At 41.4% G+C, this 17,244-nt stretch overlaps 1 non-coding gene and 1 pseudogene across 1 annotated transcript; both read left to right on the forward strand.

Moving 5' to 3' along the window:
- The first annotated feature begins 1,279 nt into the window (after positions 1-1,279).
- Positions 1,280-15,782, forward strand: LOC130740731 (VQ motif-containing protein 9-like; annotated as a pseudogene).
- On the forward strand, positions 11,111-11,217 carry LOC130734799 (small nucleolar RNA R71). Its single transcript, XR_009018141.1, has one exon. It is a non-coding gene; the product is annotated as a small nucleolar RNA R71 (small nucleolar RNA).
- Positions 15,783-17,244: the final 1,462 nt, after the last annotated feature.

Consider the following 17,244-nt stretch of genomic DNA (forward strand, 5'->3'; position numbering starts at 1 on the left):
AGACCGAAATGGCAGACCTACGGGTTACGGCTGATCTGACTACCGCTGATGTTGGAGTAAGAGGCACGCGGGCCGAAATGGTCCCACCGTGGCTGGTGCTAGGGCTGATCCGTTGATGTCCATCCGTTCCGGATTGCATATTGGTTGACTGGGTTAACCTGCATATCATTTCATGCAACATGCATACTGACTTAGTTGTCGAATGTGATTGTTATTTGTTAATCCTATTTGGAACATGTTAAGTGTTTTTATTGTCATTTATGTTCGTTATGGAATATGTAACCCTAGGATGTTATCCCTAGCTATAAGCCTAAGTGGCTATTCTATTATCTGTATCTATCGATGTTATTATTTACATAATTCTTTGGAGTTGACCCTCGCGTCTTCTGTGTGTGCTTTGGCGGACAAACGCCCTTTGTCAGATGTCCACGGCGGACTAGATCATGATGGTTCACCCTTCGGGGGGAACTAGAGTTGAGATACTGGAACAGGAGCGCATCGCGGTAGCGAGTGGAGGACGGATGTTGTACTTAGACTAGGTCGTTCTGAATTCAGATTCGGACGGCGATCATGCTAGCATGTAGGTTTTAGTGCTGGTGTGAGCTCCTCGAGATGGGATTAGTGTAGGAGTAGAGTCTTAGCTCTGAAAATCATTTGTTTTCTTTGGGGACAGGGTAGTTTCCCACCTATAGCTTTTTGTGTGGTTTCTTTACAGGAATCACAGAGAGTTGGTTGGACTTAGGAGGTCTTGTTTCAGGCCGATGGGCCAGCTTATTCTCAGTTTTAAGGGATGGTGTTGCGGACACTTCACCTTTACTTTCAGTCTGTACATATTGCCTTCGGGCGCTACACTTTTTTTCCGTCACTGGAGGTTACTCGTGACGAGGTTGTTACTTACAGCGGGGGCTGTATTATATATTGTACATTAGTTCTGTTGCTTTTCGCTTTTGGGTTTTATTTAATTCAGTCTTGTCTTAGTTATTCTCGAAAAAAAAATATTCACGTTTTTCCGCATTAAGTTTATTTTTGGTTACTAAAGTGACGCCACCGAAATCGGGGTGTTACATTGTGGTATCAGAGCACGGTCGAGTCTTTCGGGAGTTGTTGGGGAATAGGTCTTTCTGTGCTAGGTTGTGTGACTCTGCAAAGAGTGAAAATTGATTGTCTGCAAGCGATTTTTCGCTTAGAATTGATTGAAGTTATTGCTTAATCATATTGTATAGTTATGCCAGAGACTATCTTGTGATGAGTACTAACTGTTTGTTTGACTAAGCATAGGATGGTAAGCCCTGATCGTATGGCAAAGGCGATAGCTACAATGATTGAAGCAATGATGAACCAGGCTGCTGAGGACGCTTACAGACACGCGGAGGAGGCTGCACGTAAGCAACCTCAACTGTTAAACGAGGTGTCCAAGTACCAGCATAGTGGATTGGACCGAGTTGGAACTGGGGGACCAGTGAGATCAGGTTCTCAGGAGTACCGACCGTGGAAGCTATACCAGCATCCTGAGGGAAGAGACCCTATTCCAGGATCACGCAAGTCGACGACTGCAACTATTGGTCAGGAGGCTGTGTCATGCTACCGTTGTGGAAAGCTTGGACACTACGTCTTTCAGTGCTCAGTAGCTGGACCAAAATGCTGCAAGTGCAGACAACGTGGACATTTGGCCGTGAACTGTAGGACGTTCCAGGCGGGACCGTCCGATAACAAGATGAAGGACAAGTTTCCCGCCATAGCTAGAGGGGCAAGGAAACAAGTGTCATGTTTCAGATGTGGGAAGCCGGGGCACTATGCTAATGCTTGTCCCGACACGAGGCCCAAATGCTATAATTGTAACAAAATGGGGCATACTGCCGGTCGGTGCAGAGCACCCAAGACGGAGCCAACCGTGAACACTGCTCGTGGAAAGCGTTCTGCGGCTAAAGCAAGAGTTTACACCATGGACGGTGAGAGAGCTGAGGGGTTTGTCACAGGAGAGCGCAAGAACGATGGTAACCTTCTAACCATTCTTTCTCATTTCAGTATAATATATTCCATTACCTTCGTAGCTTGTGCAAACACACCTAACTTACTTATACTGTCTAAGCTTTGACCTTATAGTTATTACGCCTATTAATACCTTATTTGAAGCTCGTATTTTAGCTATAGAAGTTATACGAGGTTTAGAATGACAAGCTAAGCCTAGAAAGTAGTCTTCTACCGATGCGTTTAAAAGGAAGCTAGAAGCTGAAGAATGAATCTTATAGAGATTTCTTATGGATAGTATACGTATGATGTTGAGGGCGTGTAGTTCCGTAGCGGAATCATTGAGGAGGTGATGTCGGGATATTTGTGACTATTGGATGATAGGAACTCATTGACTGTTCCAGTAGGTTTTTCTAGATTTCCACCTTCGATGTATTAGGCCTGATCAACTTAATATTGAGGGGGTGATATTCGGAATCACAGCTGGATATGGACTTTGATAGAAGGATTGGTAAGATTAACTCGATTTGATCGAAGATTAGTTGAATTTGGGAGGAAAGTTTGTATTAAGCACTTGATTGTACAAGATTAAGATTTGAACCTTTGGAAGTTGATGATTGTCGTATAGACATTAATTGTTTGGTTCGTGCGATTACTCCAAGTGGAGGTAGACTAAGTCAAGAGATTTAATGTTGGAAAAATATTAGGTATTTTCTCAGAAGTTATGAAGTCATAGGTTATGTGATTACTGAGTGGAATTGTTAGAGACCAAATATGTGGGATTTAATCAGGTTATAGAGAATAGCTTGATAGTAACAAGATTGAGAAGAATTAACTTTGAACTAGATTGTTGTAGTCGAGTTCGAGGAATAAGTTTTGCTAAGTGCATGATTAATTTGTGGAGACATTATAGTTTTAAGAAATGGATATTCACTTAAGAAGTATTGAAGGATTAAGGGCCATTAGAGGACCAAACTTGGTGAAGGTTTAGGTTTTAAATCTATGGATTTCTGTCTAAGGTGTGTAGGACTCGAAGTTTGTCAGAACTTGATTGAGGGATTAAGAAGTTGATTGACGAGATGGTGATTGAGATACAAAAAGGAAATTGCTAGTATTAAGATGAATACTTGAAGTCGTTATATTTGGACAAGTTTCATAGAGTTTAAGAGTGAATGGAACCTTGTTATGGATTCTGATGAGGTATACTAGAGTTAACCAATGAATTCTACTAAGTTGAATGAGGATCCTAGGGCTAAGGTTGACCTAGTGAGCTGAGATTCATGTACGCATAAGGAATTTAGTGGTGTTAGCGGTTACGATAACGGTTAAACCTCGGAAAGTTGAAGGATCGAACGATAAAATGACTAGTTAAGTCCCTTGGGGTATAGTTATAAGTTGATCTTCTAGGGAATGAGTCTAGTGATGCACTAGGTATTAAGGCTCAAGTCGAGATTTAATTTGAATGGTGACTAAGTAGAAGATTGATTTCATGGTGCGAAGGAGGATAATTACGAGGTTGGAAGTGACGTTAATGGACTAGTAGGTTCCAAGGCAATAGTTCGTCTAGGAGTTATCAAGCGACTGAGTTGAGTTGGACCATGAGTGAACGTCACGAGAACAAGTTGAGCATTCACTTCGGAACATAGAGAGGTACCGAGTTTCTAATCAGCATTTTGGATGAACAAAAGCAAAGGAGCAAGTGGTTAAGGTTGTGCGATTGCACGAATGCCAACCAATATTGTTTCCAACGGGGACCCGACACAAGTGGTCGAACCGGACACCATAGAGCTGGAAGACGATATGTCTTTTGAGACGCCGTCGGTCAACCTTGGGACTAGAAGAGTGAAACGATCGGAGGGAAAGCAGAGTACCTTAGTGAAAGTTATTTGGAACAAAGACACGAACGGTGCTATATGGGTATTAGAGGAAACAGATCAAGGAATAATATCCGGAGCTTTTACTGACCCTTAAGTTTCGAGGTCGAAACTTTCTTTTTGGAGGGTAGTAATGTAAGACCCAAGTTTTTAAGCTTATGCTAAGTGAATAAAGTCTTATTCACGATTAGGGTTGATGTATCGTGAAGGGAAACCTGAACTAGAGTTTACCAAATGAAACAAATATATGAAGGAGAAAGTTCAGGGAAAGTCTGAGGATTGTATCGAAGTCGATTTAAGTTATAGCACGACTAATATTCGCTTTAAAAACCTAAGACAAGAATCTTAGGAAATAACACTATGTTCCACCCTTGGAACACTGTAGGATTTTAGTCCAAAAATCTTCAGAGAAATGTTAGAACTTCTCTTTTTCCATATATCAAAATCGTTTCGAGGCGAAACTCAAGGATCTACGAACGTCCGATTCCAATCATCGGAAGTCTGCCGAAACCGAATCCCTGGTATTTCAAAACCCTAGAATCAACCGACAATGAAGACTTTTTCTATTCAGAGCTTCAAATGAAGATTCTACACGCGTACACCCATTTCTCTTGATGATTTCAATCTTTTTTCAGAAGGAAGTTTTCTATTCCGACATCCGATGCAAAAAGCAACTTATCGGGTAAAATAGTTTTATACCGACTATGCATTAGTCGCCAAAAATACAAGGAGACCTCATTTTAGTTTTGGAATTCTTTCGCCAAAACCTATCTTAGAATTCATGGAGAATGAAGCCGGAAAAATCAGATTCGCGAAACTTTCATTTTACCGCGTTTTGCCAACCTCTATATATAGCCAAGAAATGAGAAAAAAACAAATATCTTACCCATTTTCACCAAGGAGGCCGCGAGTTTGAGAGGAGAGGAGGAAGAAGAGCTTTTGTTCAATTCTTGCTTGATCGTCGATCAATCAGTTGCTGCTTCAAGGTTTCGAGGTATAATCGCTAATCCTTACCTCTGATCGCTTTTTCCATAGCTTTTCTGTAGACTTTTCTGCGCTGATAGTTTATGGGTTTTTGCAAAACTATCCTGAATATTTCATTTCTGATTCTAAACCTCTTCCTTATGTGCCCAAGATCACTTCTGCCGGGTTAGATTTTCCGTTATGTCGCCGGAATTCCGCCGGAATCAATTTTAGCCTAAAATACCCATTTTTGGAGTTTTTGGAGTAAAGCTTCAACCTTTAGGCTGAAAACTATCGCCTTAGCTTAGTGCTAGTAGGATTAGTTGTCATAAACGTCGTTGGTGACGTCCCTGCAAAATTTTATTTTTGGGATTTCAGTTTTGAAAATCCTAAGTTAAAAATCATGACCAAAATACCCCTGCGACAGTTTTTGATCCGATAATTTTTCCGAGTTCAGAATACCCTTAGTTACGGCTAATGATAGCATAGGAACCAAGTTTGATCGAAGAAAAATCGAGTCTCCTAATTACCTAAAGTGGCCGAGCCTATAGGGGGAGGAGGAGGAAAATTTCCTTTTCCGAAAACTTGTCTTTCGCGCTAGATTATCGTACCTTAGAGTATAGATTACTTCGTGTAACCTTAGTAAGTATCGATAGCTTAGTTTTCGATAGATTCTGATAGTATTTCTGTGACTTTGCTTTAAAGGAACTTTTGAGGAATTTTCTGAGGAGCAACGCTTTGCTTGTGAGGAAGAGTTAGAAGATAATCCTGGAGAATCTGCAGGTGAGGGCTTCTCACTGAATCTCTAGTTAATACTTAGGGTCGATGTTTTCGACATTGTTTACTGTTTATGCACTGGATTGTGTGTGATTGGAAAATGTTTTCTGAGGCTTCGGCTGACAATGTAGATGATTCATCTACTGAATGTTTTTTAGATTGACTTACATGCTATGTGCTATGTGGGTAATCTAGGATGTGTGGTGCATGCCTTATATGCTAAGTGCTATGTGATTATTGCTTAATATGTTGATATATGACATGTTGATTGGTTGTGCTGAGTATTTATGCTTTTGCAATGAGATCTGAGATTCTGAATGGCGAGAATAGCGGGCAGGTCATGCCGATTTTATTTTGAGAGTTTTGAGAAAGTGTGATAGGACGAATGAGATTCGGACCTTGTCGTGGTGTTGTATGGATCGAGACATTCTCTTGTGTCAGTTGGGGATTAGGAGATCCCGAGAACTTATAAGATTTTGAAATAAGACTAAAAGGATATTATTTTGAAAAGAAAACTCATAAGACATTAAACAACCTTTAAATCTTCATTTAATGATAATAAACTCGAAAGGAAGCTTTGGATGCAAATCTTAGTTGGAAAACGAGAAGTGTCGTCGGATCCTAGTGTTGAAAAAGTTGAGAGGCGTTGAATATGTGTTGTGGTTGTGCTGTTGGAGCCGCGTTTGTTGTTGTGCTGTTGGAGCAGCTATGTTGTTGGGCTATCCTGGGGATAAGTCCGGGGAATTGATAGTTCCCGAGTATGTGGATACTCTGTGCTCGTTGAGCAGTTGCGACCATCGGATTGAGATGAGTCGGATGATTTGGAGATCATCGTGGATTATGTGTTGTTGTTGAGAAGTGTCTTTTGTCGCAGAATCGACTTTACCTTAGGGTAAGCTTTTAGAGACTTTAATTTAGCTAGAACACGTGGCGACGTGTCGAGTGAGATTCGGAGACGTTGTTTGACTAATCATCCTGCATTCATGCAACATTAATGGGGTATTAACACAGGACGTACTCTGGACCTCGTCGGATTCCAAAATGGTCAAAAGACCCGGATTTCCGTGTAAGAGCGTTTGTAGACGTCTCTTGTAGCAGACCAAAATGGCAGACCTACGGGTTACGGCTGATCTGACTACTGCTGATGTTGGAGTAAGAGGCACGCGGGCCGAAATGGTCCCACCGTGGCTGGTGCTAGGGCTGGTCCGTTGATGTCCATTCGTTCCGGATTGCATATTGGTTGACTGGGTTAACCTGCATATCATTTCATGCAATATGCATACTGACTTAGTTGTCGAATGTGATTGTTATTTGTTAATCCTATTTGAAACATGTTAAGTGTTTTTATTGTCATTTATGTTCGTTATGGAATATGTAACCCTAGGATGTTATCCCTAGCTATAAGCCTAAGTGGCTATTCTATTATCTGTATCTATCGATGTTATTATTTACATAATTCTTTGGAGTTGACCCTCGCGTCTTCTGTGTGTGCTTTGGCGGACAAACGCCCTTTGTCAGATGTCCACGGCGGACTAGATCATGATGGTTCACCCTTCGGGGGGAACTAGAGTTGAGATACTGGAACAGGAGCGCATCGCGGTAGCGAGTGGAGGACGGATGGTGTACTTAGACTAGGTCGTTCTGAATTCAGATTCGGACGACGATCATGAGAAAGAAAGGATAAAACCTGGAACATGGACTTGGAGAAAGCTTCTCCTCAAGCTATAGAGCCTAACCTTACTTCTAATTTATTTAGGAATGTATAGAAATGACAAAAAATACAAAAGAAATGAAAAAAAGCATATTTATAGGCAGACAGGTCGAGTCTGGGCGCTCAGGCGCCAATTAAGCACGCTTGAGCGCCAATTCCTAGTGGAAAAAGTAGCTTCTGGAGGTAATTGGCGCTCAGGCGCTCAACATGAGCGCTCAGGCGCCAATTCCTCTCTTGCATGATGTAAACAACGAACCAATTGGCGCTCAGGCGCTCAACACGAGCGCCTGAGCGCTCTCTACATGCTAGAAAGCCTCTTTACCTTCTTCTTAACTCCCCTTTAAGCCTCCCTTCAATTTTCCAAACCTTTTGACCTTCTTTCTTGATCAGTTTTCAGACCTAGCTGCTTGGGAACAAAGCAAAGAAAATATCTAGGATTTCCAAGAGTTCATTAGCACAAAAGACCCTCAATTCAAGTAGAAAAGATATGCAAGTCCTAAACTTACTTAAAATGCAAGAAAGGTCCCTATAAAACTATAAAATTACCAAAACAAAGTAAAAACACAAATAAAGATAAAAATGTATGAGAATGCATGAAACACTACATGAGACTCAACAAAAAGACTCAAAAATAACTAATAAATGACCCTAAAAACACTACTAAAATAGGGTCATCACACCACTATACTCAACGACAGCTCGCCCTCGAGTGTAAAAAACACTCGCTTGCCCTCAAGCGCAAGAAATGCTCCCAAAACAAGTGCCCAACAACGAATACTTTTCACAAAACCGGGGGATTAAGCAACCACAGCTGGTTCCAAAAGAAAGACACAACAATCCACTTCATGCAACTTCTAGACAAAGGAGAGTGTAGAGTCCATCATGTGAAGCAAATAGATCTAAAATTCCTAGGATGAGATATATATTAAGTGAACTGAGCACACAAGTAGTTCATAGGTTCTGGATATCATTCACTCAAGAGCAACATAGATCAAACATGCACAAATTCAAAGAGACTTCACAAGGGTTGTAGTGTTGGCTAGGTAAAGCATAAGGTGGCTGGTCCCTGAAGTAGACTAAGGCTTTAAACATATTGAGTGTGGTCCAATCACATAACCCCAGAGCTTTCATCAACAAAATTTACAAGCAGCAGTCTCTTGACCCCTTTCCCAACTTTCTTTTCTTTTCTTTTTTACACTCCAACTTTGATTAGGAGTTCTTTTCTTTTTCTTTTTCTTCTTTTTTTACACTTGGGGCAAGAGATATTTCCAACTTTAATTACTAGCTCCAACACAATGCAAGGACCAACACTCCCCAAAATCCAACCTATCATCCATCCCAATCATTTGGCTAAAAAAGAAATCTTCAAAAGGCTCAAAAGGGACAACTAGGGACAAATGTTCAAGTCAGCAAACTCAGAAACTAAAAAACCTACAGGTCTCAAGAATTGTGCAAGTATCACAAAGCATGCAAAGAGTGAAATCAATACAGAACCAAGAAGTACAAGTGAGTCAGAATCCTCCAGGGAAATTATATGGTGAAGGGTCAAAGATGGACCCTTATGAACTCACACCAACTCTATCCTTAAGAAACACTCGGAAGACCGAAGTCTCCTCCTCTCTTCCCCAAAGCATGCAATCACTTATCCGCAAAAGACAACACAAGTATTCATAAAATCATTTTCAAAACCAGCACAAGTACGAGAGCATAACTACGGGAAAAAAACATGTGAGTATAGGGAAGTAAAGACCCAAAAACGACTCTAACAAAACAATGCATGAATAAAAGAAAAATAAAAGCTACAAAAGAAAAATATGCAAAAATGCATGAGCTAAACTAAGGGAAAGAGTTAACTTCCTTTGCAAGTTACCATGGAGGCCTTAGACACACCTCCTACTCCAGAATCCATGCTCTCATTCCCTACAAAATGCAATAAACCAACAAGCAAAAGAAAACAAGACTTGGGTTGTCTCCCAAGCAGCCCTAAGTTATAGTCCTAGGTGGACTCTCCTTCCTTTGGTGTTAGGAAGGAAATTCCTTACCATCAATCTTCCTTCCACATGTGCAAGGTAGGAACCTTGCACAAAACTTTTGGAACAACTCCTCCCAAGAGAGGGTATCATCTAAACCATCGTACCGAATCCTTGCTCCCCCCTTCAAGGAGTGAGGGAAGAGCTTAATATTGAGCTCATTACTAGTCACATCTTCCATCTTTACAAGGTGACTAGCTTGAATAAATCGGGCCATGTGGGCTTGGAAATTCTCATATTTCGACCCCCCATACTTGTTTTCACTAACAAGCTTGATGAGAGCTTGGCTAAGCTCAACATCTTTTTCACATACCTTGGGGGTCTCTCCTGAAGACCTGGACAAGCTTTTGATCATATCACAAACAAAATCACCATTAAGGTTAGTTTGCAAATTAGGATTGAAAACCGAAAATATGACCTTGTCCTTACCAACTCGGAGAATGAGCTGACCCTTATCAACATCAATCTTAGCCCTACCAGTGGCTAAGAAGGGTCGGCCTAGAATGAGAGGAATCTTTGCATCCTCCTCCATGTCCAGCACCACAAAGTTCACAGGGAACACATACTTGTCCACCTTCACCATCACATCCTCAACAATCCCATATGGTTTTTTTAGGGATCGGTCCGCCATTTGTAAGGAGAGCATAGTCGGGGTGACCTCACCTAAGTTCAACCTCCTAAACATGCTAAGCGACATCAAGTTGATGCTCGCTCCTAAGTCGCACAAGGCTTCAACAACAGTAAACCCCTCAATCTCCACTGGGATAGTAAAACTCCCAGGATCCCTTCTCTTCTTAGGCATTTTTCTTTGCAAAATGGCACTACACTCCTCGGTCATCATGATAGTTTCATCAAACTCACTCAACTTCCTTTTTTTACTTAAGATATCCTTCATGAACTTAGCATAGATAGGCATTTGTTCCAAAGCATCGGAAAAAAAGATATCGATATGGAGTTTCTTAAAAACACCCATAAATTTAGAAAACTGTTTATCCAGATTTTTCTTAACCAAAGCCTTGGGGAATGGAATCTTGCTAAGTTTAGGAGAAGGAGTGCTCACAACTCTAGCTTTCACAGGTTCATTCACTCTCTTCTCTGTAGCACCCTCATATTTTTCTCCCTCAATTTGCTTTTTTGACTCATGTAACACTCTCCCACTCCTAGTGGTAACAACAACAGAATTTTCTTGTTCGGGATTGGGGATAGTATCGGAAGGAAATTTACCTTGAGGCCTTTCGGCTATTTGCTTGGCCAGCTGGCCAAGTTGACTCTCCAAGTTCTTTATAGCCACCTCTTGGCTCTTGTAATTGCTCACCGTGCGGTTGATGAAGCTCTCCAATAGTTCCTCTAAGCTCTTCTTGCCACCATTTTCACCAACTTGCTCTTGGACTTGGTGAGATAGTCCAGAGATTTGATCTCGGAAACCTTGACTAGTCATGGTACAAAAATCACTAACTTGAGGCCCTCCATGAGTCACACACTCCACTTTGGCTACTGTAGCACCGACCAAATTGGTCGCCTTTATGTGATTTTGAATCTCCGCCATTCGTTCGGAGAGTTGCTTATTGGAGGCCAAGAGCTTGTCATAAGCTTCAACTTCAAACATACTCCTTCGGGTTTGACGATCATTTTCAGAGTTCATGGCTCTCGCTGCCATCTTTTCTATCAAGTCATACCCCGCTTATGGGGGAAGAGCATCGAACTCCCCATTAGAAGCCGCGTCCAAACCAAACCTCCAAGAGTATTGTAGACCATCATAAAACGTTGCAACCAATTCAGCTTGGGTGAGATTGTGTTGAGGGAATTTCCTCAAGAGCTTCTTGAAGCGCTCCCAAGCTTCATAGAGATTCTCTTCAGCGGTATGCACAAAAGTCAAGATGTCTTTTTTTAGATTCCTCAAAAGAGCTCTTGGGAAGAACCTTGTTGTGAATTTTTCTGCTAGGTCTTCCCAATTAGTGATACTCCCTTGAGGTTGTGAATTTAGCCATTCCTCCGCTGCATCCTTCAAAGAAAATGGAAACAAGCTCAACCGAATTGCATCCGCCGGAACATTGTTCACCCGGTAAGTATTGCAATTCCGGATGAACCTCTCCATGTGAGCGTGAGGATCTTCCAGGGCACCTCCACCATATTGGCTTTGGCTCACCAAGTTGATGAATGTCGGTCTCAACTCAAAGTTTCCCACTCCCTCGGGAAAAGCAATGCTCCCGGGATAGTCATAACTCATAGTAGCTGAAGTGAGTTCCCGAAGAGACCGGTTGGCATTCTCAACTTCTTGTTCTCGTAACCGGAGAATGATCCCCTCTTGGATTCTCGCCTCAATATGGGCTTGCATCTCCTCCTCCGTCATATGGCCACCCATGACGGTGTCTCTCTCGAGAGAAACCTGAAAGTGTGACACTAAAACAGAGAAAGATTGGTAGCACCAATTCTAGACAAAGATAGAAACAAAATAAAAAATAAAACCACAAACTAAAAACTTAAACCAAAAATCACAAACAATTCCCCGGCAATGGCGCCAAAAACTTGTTGGTCAATCTGCAAGTGTACAGAATCTACCCGGTTTTAATTTATCGAAACACAGGGAATTGGTATGCGAATTCAGTTTAAGCCTCGAGTTCACGGTAGGAAAGCGAGTAAAATTCAGTTTTAATGGTTGATTATTTAGGTGATTAATTAACAAGCAATTGAAATATAAGTGTGTGAAGAACAATGGTGAGCATGCCTTGGGTTCTTGCTTAACTAATTCAGTTTTAGTCAACCTATTCTATCCACAAAACTCTGAGTCTCTCCTTGATGCTCTAGCCTAATTAATCATCTATCGATGCCTCGCATAGACAATCCTCTCAAGCCAAAAGATAGACACAATTCCTTGACAACCTAAACATTTGCTAAAGGCACTAAGCATGCATTTCAGGCCAACAAACTCCAACCCTTCCTCTATTCCTAGTAGCAAGCATAGAAGGGGTAATCCCACAACAAGTCCCTAATCTATAACAAACTTCCGTTCTATTATAGAAAAGCATAAAGCTAGCAGGCGTTCTAACTTGAAACATAAAGCATGGATATGGGATTCAAGGGTTTACTCAGAGGATTCATGAATAGAAATATGAATTAAGATTAAAGCATCATAAGTCTTACAAAGAACCCAAAACAAAAGGGGTTTAGCCAAGCATGGCTATAGAACCCATACAAGAAAGAAAGGATAAAACCTGGAACATGGACTTGGAGAAAGCTTCTCCTCAAGCTCCAGAGCCTAACCTTACTTCTAACTTATTTAGGAATGTATAGAAATGACAAAAGTTACAAAAGAAATGACAAAAAACATATTTATAGGCAGATAGGTCGAATCTGGGCGCTCAGGCGCCAATTAAGCACGCCTGAGCGCCAATTCCAAGTGGAAAAAGTAGCTTCTGGAGGTAATTGGCGCTCAGGCGCTCAACACGAGCGCTTGAGCGCTCTCTACATGCTAGAAAGCCTCTTGACCTTCTTCTTAACTCCCCTTTAGGCTTCCCTTCATTTTTCCAAGCCTTTTGACCTTCTTTCTTCATGAGTTTTCAGACCTAGCTGCTTGGGAACAAAGTAAGAAAAATATCTAGGATTTTCAAGAGTTTATTAGCACAAAAGACCCTCAATTCAAGTAGAAAAGATATGCAAGTCCTAAACTTACTTAAAATGCAAGAAAGGTCCCTATAAAACTATAAAATTACTAAAACAAAGTAAAAACACAAATAAAGATAAAAATGCATGAGAATGCATGAAACACTACATGAGACTCAACAAAAAGACTCAAAACTAACTAAGAAATGACCCTAAAAACACTATTAAAATAGGGTAATCATTATACTTGAAGATTATTTTATATGTATTTTAAATTTATTATTTTATTTATCATAAAAGAAGAATATTTTTTATCATAACAAAGGTCACTCTCGAACTGAAAAAAAAAACACACACACACATTAAAATGTTAAAATAACAAAAAAAACAACTTTAGGTAGGATGCGAACCCCTGACCTCTGATACCACTGGGACATGAAACACTTTGAGTTATGAAGGCACCCTATATCTATATATATTATAATTTAACACACAATAAATGTTAAAATAAAATAAAAAACTGTTGCAGGTTCCAACCTGGGACCTGTAGACTTAAATTAAAGCAAGCTACCATTGGAACACAACAATTTTTGTACTTTTAATCGCACCCTTATAAATTTATTATAGAACTTCGACGCTAATGAAAATACCAATGTAAGCCAGTATGTTGAAAATGCAAAAAAATTTGGCTTAAAATGTCCAAAGGCCCCTGAGATTACAAAGAGAATCAAATTCAGGACCTAGAAAATTATTTCATCAAATTGGGTCCCTAAATTTTTTTTTAATTCAATTAAGGCCAAATGTTGCCACAGCTCAATTTTGTCCTAATCAGCAATCCCAGGTGACTTTTTTATTTTATTTTTCAATTAAAAAATTAAAAAATTTTATTTTTTAATTCCAACTCATTTATTTAAGCAAAAAAAAACACTTAATAAAATCCCTAATTTAAATTAATTGTAAATTAATACTATCTTTAATTAATCATCTCAGTTCCAATTAAGCCCTAATTAAGCATCTAGCCCCAATTTGAACCCTAATTTGTGGATGAAGATAGAGAAGATGAACCAGTAGGAAGAACTGGTGGAAAACATAGCCATTAATCAACCTCTTCTATCTGAGACCCAACCTCCACGAACTCCACTAGCATCGGAACACCACCTTCCTCCACCAGTGTCGCCATCACCTCCGCCACCGGAACACCGCCTTCCTCCGCCTCAAAAACCGCCACAGCCACCACAGCAGCACCAGCCTCCGGTGTACAACATCAACAAGAACGAATTTAGAGACATGGTTCAGAAGCTAACCGCCTCCTATTCAACAACCCAAGCCGCAAAGCTCTCGCCTCCAGCGTATTCGTCCTCCGCCGTTGCCGCAAATCACTAACCGACCACCGCAGTTTCTCAACGCCGCCATGCCCTGCCCTCAACCGCCGCAGAACCCTGGCTTTAACTTCAACTTCAACGCAGCTTCCTTCAGCAACGCCTTCACCAGCTTCGGAAAATCCTCTGCGCGCCGCTGCCAGCGTTCCCCACCGTGCACGCACCTGCTGAGTCACCCATCTCTGCGCACATGCGGGATCTGCAGTTCCTTCTCACCACCATGGATTCAAAAAACTTTTCTGGGTTTTCTCCTTTACCCCCTCCGGTGTCGTCGCAGCCTCAGCCTCCGCCGGAGCAACAGGCGGCGGCGGCGGCTCAGTCGCAATTGCAGTTTCAGATGCCGTCGTCGCTGTTTGGGTGCTTGAATTCGCCAATGTCCTCATACCCTCTGCTCTCCCAGGTTGTCTGCCATTTTCCCCAAATTCAGGGCAATTAGGGTTCAATTTAGGGATTTTTTTATTATTAGATTAGGTTTTTGTATAAGTTAGGGATTAATTAGATTTTTAGGGATTTTATTTAAATTTTTTTTAGAAAATAGAAATCTGATATTAAAGGATAAAAGCAAGGGAACACAACTCTCCCTTGTGAGTTCAGTAGTACAACACAGTAGGAACAAGACAAGAGACACTACAAAGAAAAGAAATACAAGCAAAATAGGAACAGAGCATAAAAAACACAGGTCCAGCACGAAGTAGCAGCACCAGCATGGGTAGCCAGACTCAAAGAAAAACCAAGGGGCGGCGAGAGCCCCAGCAAGAGAGTAGAAGGGACAGAAATCTGGGATAGCAATGGGCAAAAACCAAAAGCGCTCACGAAGGGTAGCCAACCTGCAAGTACAGCACACACAGCAGCAAATACCGAAACATGATGGGGAAGGTCAGTGACATGGAAATAAAAACGCAGCTCAAAATTTACCCCAAAGAGGGATTAATCTATGGCATCCCGTTTTTGCTAAGTGATCCGCATGACCGTTCGCTTCTCTGTAGATGTGGGACACACTTAGACAATTCACTTCCTTGCATAAGAGATCAATCTGCAATAAATCTTGACATAGTTTCCATGGTCTATTTTCTTTTGATTCAATCCATCCCACCGCAAGAGAGGAATCAGATTCAATAAGAATGTCTTTAAACTTGAAATGTTTGCAGAATTCTAAAGCCTTGCGGATCGCTTTCACTTCTGCCTCGTAGGCCCACAGAATTCCAGCAGCCTCAGAGAACACACCCAGGATCTGCCTAGAAGAATTTCTCAACACCCCACCAATGCCACTTTTACCCGGATTTCCCAAAGAAGAGCCGTCTACATTGAATTTCACATTGTTTTCCGGAGGGGGAAACCAAACAGCAGTACGCGGATTTGACCCGACAGCCTTGAGAGAGATTGCTTCAAAGTTCAAGATGAAATCAGTCATAGCATAAGGGCAGTCTTTTCTCCATGCTTTAATCCACCAAGCTATTCTTGATAAATGCATATCCCAGACATTTACACTGTTGAAGGTAGTGCTTTGAAAAATAAGACTGTTCCTGTCCAGCCAAATGCTCCAACAGAGAGAAAACGGGATCAGCTCCCATAGGACCTGATCGGAGACGCGTCTGAGAGAGTTCCACTCCAGCAGCAGGTTTTCTAGATTGTTGGGGCAACACCATTTGAGTCCTTCACGGTTCATAATGTCACACCAGAGTTTCCAAATCGCATCACAAAATAGCATAAGATGGCTGGTGGATTCCACAGCTAAGCCACAGATGCTACAAAGACCTGCATTTTCCACGGCTACCCCACGATTCAATAGGTTTTCTTTAACAGCGATCTTGTTCAAAGCGGCTTGCCATAAAAAAATGACAACTTTTGGTGGGGCGATTTTTCGAATTTTCTTTGAAATGATAAAGGGATCAGTTTCAAGCACTTTTATTTCCACAAGATTATAGATCGCCTTCACAAAGAACATTCCCATTTGATCTCCAAGCCACAGAATCGTGTCTTCTCCTTGACAAGGCAAAACTGAGTTGATAAAAGAGTATAACCTTTTCTTCTCTTCTAATTCCCAACCAAAGCATTGCCTACGGAACTCTAGGGACCAGCACCATTTACTGCCAATGAAGCTGATGCAAGCTTGCAGAAGAGTGCATCCCTAAGAGATTTAGCCATTACTGTGTCCTCAAGGAGGTTTTTCAAGATGTCTTGTGACAAGATAGAACAATTCGAGAACCTCTCCACCAGCAGATGTAAAACTAGGAACTTGGGGTCCCAATTGTACTTTGAAGACAAGATTCTCCGCCATAATGCATTCTTCTCCTTCCCATATCTCCATGCCCATTTCAGAAGTAAAGCACGGTTCTTCCAGCCCAAGAACCCGAGGCCTAATCCTCCAAGCTGTGAGCTTTTACAAACTTGTTCCCACGCCACCCAAGAGATCTTTTTCCTACCTTGGGAACTGCCCCATAGAAAACCCCTCATCAGTTTTTCAAACTCACCTATCACACCATTTGGCGCCTTGAAAACAGACATGTAATACACCGGAATAGAGGCAATTGCGGCTTTCAAGAGGACTAGTCTTCCACTCACTGATAGGAAATTTGAGCTCCAAGAAGCTAGTTTCTTTCTCATCTTCTCAACGATGGGCTCCCAAAAAATTCTCCTTCTAGGATTATCCCCCAATGGAGCACCAAGGTATTGAATGGGTAAAGATCCACTACTCACTTGGATTATGTTTGCAACCTCAAGTACTCTCTCAGCAGCTATGTTACAGCCTATTAATTGAGATTTTTCAAAGTTAACCTTCAAACCCGAGGCCCACAAGAAGGCTTCCAAGGCCGCATAAATCTTCTCTAATTGAATCACATTATTCTCGCAGAATATGAGTGTATCATCAGCAAACTGAAGGTGGTTAATAACCAGGCCATTTCCCATGTTGAAGCCACAAGGCGCTTGATCCACTGCCAGTA

This window comes from Lotus japonicus, chromosome 1 (assembly GCF_012489685.1).
Source record: "Lotus japonicus ecotype B-129 chromosome 1, LjGifu_v1.2".
Classification (NCBI taxonomy): Eukaryota; Viridiplantae; Streptophyta; class Magnoliopsida; order Fabales; family Fabaceae; genus Lotus; species Lotus japonicus.